The sequence below is a fragment of the Procambarus clarkii genome, unplaced genomic scaffold (genome assembly GCF_040958095.1).
Source record: "Procambarus clarkii isolate CNS0578487 unplaced genomic scaffold, FALCON_Pclarkii_2.0 HiC_scaffold_112, whole genome shotgun sequence".
NCBI lineage: Eukaryota > Metazoa > Arthropoda > Malacostraca > Decapoda > Cambaridae > Procambarus > Procambarus clarkii.
Genome location: NW_027189145.1, coordinates 2191780 through 2202347, shown reverse-complemented (window position 1 = coordinate 2202347; position 10568 = coordinate 2191780). Strand labels below are relative to the sequence as shown.

The window sequence follows — 10568 nt, the reverse complement described above, 5'->3', positions numbered from 1 at the left end:
CTGAACAAGAATGCCGTCAGCCACTGCTTTCTTGAGAAATCTTCGGATGTAAATGGCGATCTTGGCAGCCTCGACTTTGTTGTTGGCAACAACGTACTTCTTGATTGCTTGTAGAGACGAGCCCTTACGGTCTTTGAGTGCTGCGACCGCGGCTAGAACCATTTGACTAGTTTTCGGGTGAGCAACCTGGACGCGAGGTTTCCTGGTGGTGGCCCACCACAGCAGCAGCCTTCTTGGTAGGCTTTGCTTCTACCATGATGATGATGAGATAACCAAGGTGATGAGAGACGCTCAGACAGTCACGGGGGAATGATGCTGCCGCCGCTTGAGCCGAACCTATTTATGTGCCGGCACGGTACAGAAGCTGCCAACCTGGCAACTCGTCCACCAATCACCAACGGTTGGTTTTACGGCTCCGAAACCTGGATCCCATATCTTCTCTAAAATAGAAGCATTTGTTCATGTTCTTTGTAAAAGTATCATAAAGCAGGACAGATGAGACAAATATCATAAAAACTGAAGAGCAGATGAGCACACACATGTATGTATTACAAAAGAAAATCCACAAATTCATTAGAAATTGGCAGGGCAGGGCTGAGGAAGTAGGTAGATGTAAAATGTCTGTAAATGGCGAAAGAACATAAACCCAAGACTGAATAAACGATGTTAAATATCCATGCCAAGGAGACAAAAATATGTTAGGATACAATTACCATTAAGACACCACAAGAAGGTCCGTATCCTGCCGTGATGACTAAAAAGAGTTGGTTATTAGCCACAATTGTAGGCAGTCTCATGCCAACGGCCATACCACGTTGAGAACACCGCTTCTCGTCCGATCAGCGAAGTTAAGCAACGTTGGGTTTTGGTTAGTACTTGGATGGGTGACCGCCTGGGAACACCAAATGCTGTTGGCAATAATGTTTTTTGGTTTTGTTTTGTTTTGTTTCGTTTGTTTGTGTTTGAATGGCTGGCTCCACGGGAAATTCACGGAGTTGTGTGGAATAAGGCCTGGTAAAATGAATTAATATGTATGTCATGTTTAAAACAAACTCGCTTATATATAGTGTGTGAGGCTTTATACCAACAACAAACAACCAAAACAAAACATGTTGTGTATATATATATATAGATATATATATATATAATATATATATATATATATATATATAGTAGATATATATATATATTATATATATATATATATATATATATATATATATATATATATATATATATATATATATATATATATATATATATATATATATATATTATATATATATATATATATATATATATATATATATATATATATATATATAGCTTAATCCGGGTTTGAACTCGCAACTCCAAGAATACGCATCACTTATATACACTTACCACTGGACCACAGCTGCAGGACACAAGCTTGATGCTGAGGTATCAATTTAATGACGTAAATGCCATTTCCACAAATAAATGATAATTTAAAAGTATTGTATGTACAAATCTTTCTGTTTAAAAGGCTACAATATCAGTTACTGATATAATTTGTGTTAATGTTTCTATACCCACAGGAAGGCATGTTTTTGCTTATATGTAAGGGGTACGGAGAAGGAATCCACAGACCATCAGTCCCCTTCCCCCCCCCCCCCCCCCCTCCCCCTCCCACCTACTACCACCACCACCACCACCACTACTCACCACCAATCACCACCAATCACCACCACCACCACCAATCACCACCAATCACCACACCTAACCGAAAACCCCCTAACACATCAACCCTCCCCCCAATCAACAGGCGAAATAATAACCCTCAAATGCCTGCCTGCCTGCCAGCCAGCCAATACTAACGGTCTTCTCAGAAAGAAAATCTCTTTGTATCTGTATTACTTGATGAAATGTATGATTCTAATAATGAAAATAAATTTTGATGTCGGTTGTATGAGCATAATGACCAATATGCACATGATATGAATGAATTAAATAGTGTAGTTTTAAGTAATTAGGTTGTAGACACATTAAGCGGATATGATATTTGACGCGTCCAGAACTGGTGATTTTTGGTTTAGTTTTAAATGCACCACCACCATTGCTTCCCCAGAGCCTAATTAAGGACCGGTAAAAGGAGTCAATATGTATGTCATCTATAAAACCAAAGAATGAATAAAAACACACACACACACACCTACATAATAGTATTAGGAAGATTGTATGGCAAAAAAAAAAAGTACTCCCATTGGGTCGTTTGAACTCGCGACTTCCAAAACACCAGCCACACACCTTACCACCCAGCCACCATAGAGTTGGTATAATTGTGCAACTTTAGTTATAAAAGTAAAGTTCTTATTGTCTCAAATCTTATTGTCTGTTCTATGAAAAGGCATGATGTAAATTATGTATTTTTTTTTTTGAATGATTGAATTGTAGGCACATTAAGCGGATTCGATATTTGATATATCCAGAAAAGGTGATTTCTGTTCAGTTTTAAAATGCATCACCGTTAACGCTAAAGGACTGGTAAAACGACTCGATGTTTGTCATTTTTAAAATAAACACTAAAACTAGGCCCTTAACATATATAATGTTTGAATATAAATTGAATGCATATAAATACAAAGTGGGAGTGGCTGGCTGGCTGGCTGGCTGGCTGGCTGGCTGGCTGGCTGGCTGCTGGCTGGCTGGCTGGCTGCTGGCTGGCTGGCTGGCTGGCTGGCTGGCTGGCTGCTGGCTGGCTGGCTGGCTGGCTGGCTGGCTGGCTGGCTGGCTGGCTGGCTGCTGCTGGCTGCTGCTGCTGCCTGCTGCTGCTGCCTGCCTGCCTGCCTGCCTGCCTGCCCTGCCTGCCTGCCTGCCTGCCTGCCTGCCTGCCTGCCTGCCTGCCTGCCTGCCTGCCTGCCTGCCTGCCTGCCCCTGCCTGCCTGCCTGCGCCTGCCCGCCTGCCCGCCTGCCCGCCTGCCCGCCTGCCCCCGCCCGCCTGCCCGCCTGCCCGCCGCCTGTCCTGTTATTGCCTTGCCTTGCCTTGCCTTGCCTTGCCTTGCCTTGCCTTGCCCTGCCCTGCCCTGCCTTGGCTGCAGCTGGCTGGCTGGCCGTAAATCAACTCTTAACAACACCATACCACACCACACCATCACTCATCACCCATCACCCACCACCGGCCCCAGTCTCCCAGCCTCTCTTATATACCCGAGCAGGCCCTTTAAATTATTTGAATTGTTGCACTTCGGCCAATGGCAGGCACGATCGCTGCTGCTCAAACATATTCTGGTTCACAAGTATTATAATATATTATATATATATATATATATATATATATATATATATATATATATATTATATATATATATATATATATATATTCATGAAACACATTAAAACCTTGATCATTTATTCATTCATTACGTCTAGTGAAGAATTGCTTTTGTTCATTTGTATGATTAAAAATTGATAGAATATGAATTCCTCGCTTAAAGTAAAATATAAAATATATATTGGATTTATATGATTGGTTAATATTCCAAGTGATGCTGAATATCCCCTATAATTTTGTTTTGTTTGTTTGTTATGTACACATTCCAAATGAAATCAATATAAATGTTATTATTAATGTTTGAAAGTTGATTGTCTACTTGAATCTCTCTATTAAAGTGTGTGTGGCTCCGGATGGAGCCTGGTTATGGTATTTGTCGTGGTGGGTGGCAGAAGTGCTTACTTCTTCTCTGTCTTCTTTGGCAAAAGAACTGCCTGAATGTTTGGAAGAACACCTCCCTGTGCAATGGTTACGCCAGACAGAAGTTTGTTGAGTTCTTCGTCGTTGCGGATGGCCAACTGCAAGTGACGTGGGATGATACGGGTCTTCTTGTTGTCACGTGCGGCGTTACCGGCGAGCTCCAGAACTTCGGCAGCGAGGTATTCCATGACGGCTGCCAGGTAGACAGGAGCGCCAGCACCGACGCGTTCGGCGTAGTTGCCCTTACGCAGCAGACGGTGAATTCTGCCCACGGGGAACTGAAGTCCGGCCCTGCTGGAGCGAGACTTTGACTTGCCCTTCACTTTGCCTCCCTTGCCGCGTCCTGACATTGCTGCTGCTGTTGTGGGTTTGTGGTGTTTTATGCCGCCCCGCAGATCGAGCTTCGTGTTATATACCCCGCTCAGGATCAAGGGAGCCCGCCACTGACCAATCAGCGCGCTCCGCCACGCGACCCGCTCTGAGCTGAGTCGCGAGCGGGATATAAAAGGAAAGCTCGCCTCGCGCAAAAGTTCATTATTGTATCGCAACGCCAGCCGGCACGAGCATCATCATGCCACCCAAGGCATCTGGAAAGGCTGCCAAGAAGGCCGGAAAGGCCCAGAAGGCCATTGCCAAGGGCGATAAGAAAAAGAAGCGCAGGAGGAAGGAGAGCTACAGCATCTACATCTACAAAGTGCTGAAGCAGGTCCACCCCGACACTGGTATCTCTTCCAAAGCCATGTCGATCATGAACTCGTTCGTGAACGACATCTTCGAGCGCATCGCCGCCGAGGCTTCTCGCCTGGCCCACTACAACAAGCGTTCCACCATTACCAGTCGGGAGATCCAGACGGCTGTAAGGCTCCTGTTGCCCGGAGAACTGGCCAAGCACGCCGTCTCTGAGGGCACTAAGGCCGTCACCAAGTACACCTCCTCCAAGTAAACGGCTTACTTACTGCCCTGTGGTGGTGGCTTGGCCTCAAACCAACAAACTCGGCTCCATTGGAGCCACACTTTAATTTCTAAAGAGATTGTGAGTGTTAGACACCAATACTATTATAACAAAAACCTCTGTCACTGAAAGCAAATAGCTATAAAATGAGAATATTTATGAAACTGTCTGTGTGTGTTTCTCTCTCTCAGTGTCTGTCTGTCTGTCTGTCTGTCTGTCTGTCTGTCTGTCTGTCTGTCTGTCTGCCTGCCTGCCTGCCTGCCTGTCTGTCTGTCTGTCTGTCTGTCTGTCTGTCTGTCTGTCTGTCTGTCTGTCTGTCTGTCTGTCTGTCTGTCTTGTCTGTCTTGTCTGTCTGTCTGTGTGTCTCTCTCTCTCTCTCTCTCTCTCTCTCTCTCTCTCTCTCTCTCTCTCTCTCTCTCTCTCTCTCTCTCTCTCTCTCTCTCTCTCTCTCTCTCTCTCTCAACACATATAAGCACTCGGTATCTTTTTTCTAGAGATTAGAGATTCATTGTTATGTTCCACATTAGGATTACTATGCAGGCCACCCTCTTAGGTTTGAAAATGTCAAGAAAACGGTTAATTTAAAATGTCATCTAACTTAACAGATTAAGCCAGAGGACCGAAAACAGAATAAAACAGGACTGGACAGTATATGTCACTTATACAAGCTGCTTTTATTTCTAGTACAGTATGACAATTTTTATTTTTGGGGGGGGGGGGGGGGGGGGTGATCCTTGACAGTGCATAAGAGTGAAAAGCGACGGCGTTTTGTTTGTAAGAGAACAGGTTGTACTACAAATGACTTGATTTATTGATATCACATGTATGTATGACACCTAAATTATGCTAGGAATGTCTGAAATCTCCTTAGAAGGATATTTTGGCCCTGAGAAGGGCCGAGTTTGGTGTATACTAGGGTGGTCGATTTAGCTTATGCACGCTCTCCACGGATACGGCGAGCAAGCTGAATGTCCTTTGGCATGATGGTGACACGCTTGGCGTGGATGGCACAGAGGTTAGTGTCCTCGAAGAGACCGACCAGGTAAGCCTCGGATGCCTCCTGTAAAGCCATGACGGCAGACGACTGGAAGCGAAGATCGGTCTTGAAGTCCTGGGCAATCTCGCGCACCAGACGCTGGAAGGGAAGTTTCCTGATGAGCAACTCGGTGCTCTTCTGGTAACGACGGATCTCACGCAGGGCGACCGTTCCGGGCCTGTAACGGTGAGGCTTCTTCACACCCCCTGTGGCAGGAGCAGACTTGCGTGCTGCCTTGGTGGCCAGCTGCTTACGAGGAGCCTTGCCTCCCGTGGACTTGCGAGCAGTCTGCTTGGTGCGAGCCATGGTGAACAACTGTGGTTTGTGATGGCCGGCGCCGAAAAATTTTTGCTTATATACGCCGTCTCGAGGCGCTTGCTCGAGCGCCATTGGCTGCTCGACTCGCCTACGTCACCCCGTTGCCCCTCCCCTCCTTCCTCTGGCTGCAGCCAACAGGCGGCTCACCTCAATCACTATTATCGCTGATTTTGCTCTATTTTTTGGATTTGTGCAAAAGTCATTTCACAGGGACGTGAAACAGACGAGTAGGCAACTGCAGTTTGTTTTGAAAGCGTTGTGAGAAAGCCGTGTCTACTCGACCACAAGCGTAAAGTAAGGGCAGGCAGGAGTTGCAATGCTACTAGTACGTCCGCTTGATGGGATATAGTCGGGAAATCGTGCGGCGTATGGGACCAACTAGCTCCCGTTTTCTGGTGCCTTGGGTGGGGCGCGATGCTGATTAGCAGATCTAAGACCACATCTGGAGTGAGCCCCCAGGGCACACCCAGCTGAGGGCTGCTGTCTCCGTGGGTGCTCAGAAAAGACGAAATGTTGTCACAGAGATCCGATTCCTTGCCTTCACTGCCTAGTCTGGTCATAACGATTTCAATGCCATGCAGCTGGGTTTAGCCCTGGCACTTTACCTCATACTGAAAACCCTTCCTCTCACCCCCACTAATTCTTCCCCTATCCCCACTTCCACGCTCACCCATCAGGGTATCTTGACCTATATTTAAATGAATGAATGAATGAATGGCATTCGTCAATTCGATTCACACAACTTCAACACCATGACTGGACGCGGCAAGGGAGGCAAGGGACTCGGAAAGGGTGGCGCCAAGCGTCATCGTAAGGTGCTACGTGACAACATCCAGGGCATCACCAAGCCCGCTATTCGTCGCTTAGCTCGTCGTGGCGGCGTGAAGCGTATTTCGGGTCTCATCTACGAAGAGACCCGTGGCGTCCTGAAGGTGTTCCTCGAGAACGTCATCCGTGATGCTGTAACCTACACGGAACACGCCAAGAGGAAGACCGTCACTGCTATGGACGTGGTGTACGCTCTGAAGCGCCAGGGTCGTACCCTCTACGGATTCGGCGGATAAGAGCTTGGCTAATCCATCGATTCCACCCACCACCACCTCAAAACGGGACCTAATTAGGTCCCTATACTTTTTTACTGAAGGGCTTAATAGACGATAACATAAATTGTTTTGATATCAGCTAGCACATTGGGTCTTATGAAATCTATTTTTTATCCTCGCATGCTTAAAGGGACTCTGATTGGGGAGGGAGGGGGGGGGGGGAGGGAAGGTTTGTTACGTTATATACTAGCAGAGCAGGATCATTGGTGGGGGGGGGGGGGGGGGGGGTGAGGGGGAGAGAGAGAGAGAGAGAGATCTTTCCCAACTCTTCCTTTTTACATGAGTGAGCTACCCGTTTTATTCATTTTATCCTTCTCAGAGCTGTTTTGATAGTATCCAAATGATGGTAAATGAAAAGGGAGGACACGAATATCTACCCAGAATTCAGGACTGGCAATCGATATGCATGTTTGAGTGCGAATCTTTTTCTCTCTCAACTTAGGTATACGTTTATGTCGTACCTAAAAGCGAGAACCACACTATTGGGACAAGTATGCAAGGCCCAATTTTCCTAACAAGCACAGTTAATTTTGTTATTTTCGAACATTTCTTTCCAAATTGGTTTATCCAATTAACAGTATTATATTAAGATCATGAATTGCTGGGTTAGGTTAGGTTAGGTTAGGTTAGGTTAGGTTAGGTTAGGTTAGGTTAGGTTAGCTTAGCTTAGGTTAGGTTAGCTTAGCTTAGCTTGGGTTAGCTTAGGTTAGGTTAGGTTAGCTTAGCTTGGGTTAGCATAGGTTAGGTTAGGTTTGATTACATTTCTATGTTAGATTTAACTCAAATTCAAAACAATTGCAGTCATTCGGCTTGTTAGTCAACTTGCCTCTAATAGGGGCAATTTGTCTAACAAGACTATTTAGTTTTGTGTGCATATTATATTATATATATATATATATATATATATATATATATATATATATATATATATATATATATATATATATATATATATATATATATATAGCTTCAAGACTCCGAACCAATATAGAAGCATCAAGAGGAAGTGCTTGTGTTATGGGCCAATAGGCCTTCTGCAGTTACTTCCATTCTTATGTTTTTATTCCCATTGGTTCGTGTTTTATCTTGTGTAAATGTCAATCACCTTACCCAAAACTTTGGTACCATATCACCTCACCCATGTGTATATAAAATATATATATATATATAATATATATATATATATATATATATATATATATATATATAATATATATAATATATATATATATATATATATATATATAATATACAGAGTAAATCTACCCCAAAAGTAATGATTTATTTGTCTACAAAACTAAACTCTTTTTGGAATCATATGAGGCCCCTCCACTGAGGGGGGAGGCCTGGATGTTTATTGTCATGTGTATTCATGCTGCTTGCATGTCGTCGTTTATTTTGCCTTTGTTGTTTTCTTGACAGCTTTCTTTGCCTTGGGTGGTTTGGGAGATTTTGAAGCTCTCTTTATTTTGGGCTTTTTGTTCCCAACAACAAGCTGCTGCTGCTGCTTCTTTTTCAAGGCTGTAGGTGGTTTGTTGCTTGTGGCGGCTTTCTTGGGAGTTACCACGGCCTTCTTTGCTGCTGTAGATGGTTTCTTGGTTGTGGTGGCTTTCTTGGGAGTTAGAACGGCCCTCTTCTCTGCTACGGCCAGCTTGAATGATCCACTAGCTCCACTTCCCTTGGTCTGAACAAGAATGCCGTCAGCCACTGCTTTCTTGAGAAATCTTCGGATGTAAATGGCGATCTTGGCAGCCTCGACTTTGTTGTTGGCAACAACGTACTTCTTGATTGCTTGTAGAGACGAGCCCTTACGGTCTTTGAGTGCTGCGACCGCGGCTAGAACCATTTGACTAGTTTTCGGGTGAGCAACCTGGACGCGAGGTTTCCTGGTGGTGGCCACCACAGCAGCAGCCTTCTTGGTAGGCTTTGCTTCTACCATGATGATGATGAGATAACCAAGGTGATGAGAGACGCTCAGACAGTCACGGGGGAATGATGCTGCCGCCGCTTGAGCCGAACCTATTTATGTGCCGGCACGGTACAGAAGCTGCAACCTGGCAACTCGTCCACCAATCACAACGGTTGGTTTTACGGCTCCGAAACCTGGATCCCATATCTTCTCTAAAATAGAAGCATTTGTTCATGTTCTTTGTAAAAGTATCATAAAGCAGGACAGATGAGACAAATATCATAAAAACTGAAGAGCAGATGAGCACACACATGTATGTATTACAAAAGAAAATCCACAAATTCATTAGAAATTGGCAGGGCAGGCTGAGGAAGTAGGTAGATGTAAAATGTCTGTAAATGGCGAAAGAACATAAACCCAAGACTGAATAAACGATGTTAAATATCCATGCCAAGGAGACAAAAATATGTTAGGATACAATTACCATTAAGACACCACAAGAAGGTCCGTATCCTGCCGTGATGACTAAAAAGAGTTGGTTATTAGCCACAATGTGTAGGCAGTCTCATGCCAACGGCCATACCACGTTGAGAACACCGCTTCTCGTCCGATCAGCGAAGTTAAGCAACGTTGGGTTTGGTTAGTACTTGGATGGGTGACCGCCTGGGAACACCAAATGCTGTTGGCAATAATGTTTTTTGTTTTGTTTTGTTTTGTTTCGTTTGTTTTTGTTTGAATGGCTGGCTCCACGGGAAATTCACGGAGTTGTGTGGAATAAGGCCTGGTAAAATGAATTAATATGTATGTCATGTTTAAAACAAACTCGCTTAATATAGTGTGTGAGGCTTTATACAAAAACAAACAACCAAAACAAAACATGTTGTGTATATATATATATATATATATATATAATATATATATATATATATATAATATATATAGATATATATAATATATATATATATATATATATATATATATATATATATATATATATATATTATATATATATATATAATATATATATATATAATATATATATATATATATATATATATATATATATATATATATATATATATATAGCTTAATCCGGGTTTGAACTCGCAACTCCAAGAATACGCATCACTTATATACACTTTACCACTGGACCACAGCTGCAGGACACAAGCTTGATGCTGAGGTATCAATTTAATGACGTAAATGCCATTTCCACAAATAAATGATAATTTAAAAGTATTTGTATGTACAAATCTTTTCTGTTTAAAAGGCTACAATATCAGTTACTGATATAATTTGTGTTAATGTTTCTATACCCACAGGAAGGCATGTTTTTGCTTATATGTAAGGGGTACGGAGAAGGAATCCACAGACCATCAGTCCCCTTCCCCCCCCCCCCCCCCCCCCCCCCCCCCCCCCCCCCCCCCCCCCCCCCCCCCCCCCCCCCCCCTCCCCCTCCACTACTACCACCACCACCACCACTACTCACCACCAATCACCACCAATCACCACCACCACCACCAATCACCACCAATCAC

At 43.8% G+C, this 10568-nt stretch overlaps 2 non-coding genes across 2 annotated transcripts; both read left to right on the top strand.

The window, feature by feature from the left end:
• Positions 1-797: 797 nt before the first annotated feature.
• LOC138360491 (5S ribosomal RNA) lies at positions 798-917 on the top strand. The gene has a single exon (XR_011226432.1). It is a non-coding gene; the product is annotated as a 5S ribosomal RNA (ribosomal RNA).
• An 8682-nt stretch (positions 918-9599) lies between these two features.
• On the top strand, positions 9600-9718 carry LOC138360493 (5S ribosomal RNA). The gene has a single exon (XR_011226434.1). It is a non-coding gene; the product is annotated as a 5S ribosomal RNA (ribosomal RNA).
• The last annotated feature ends 850 nt before the right edge of the window (positions 9719-10568 follow it).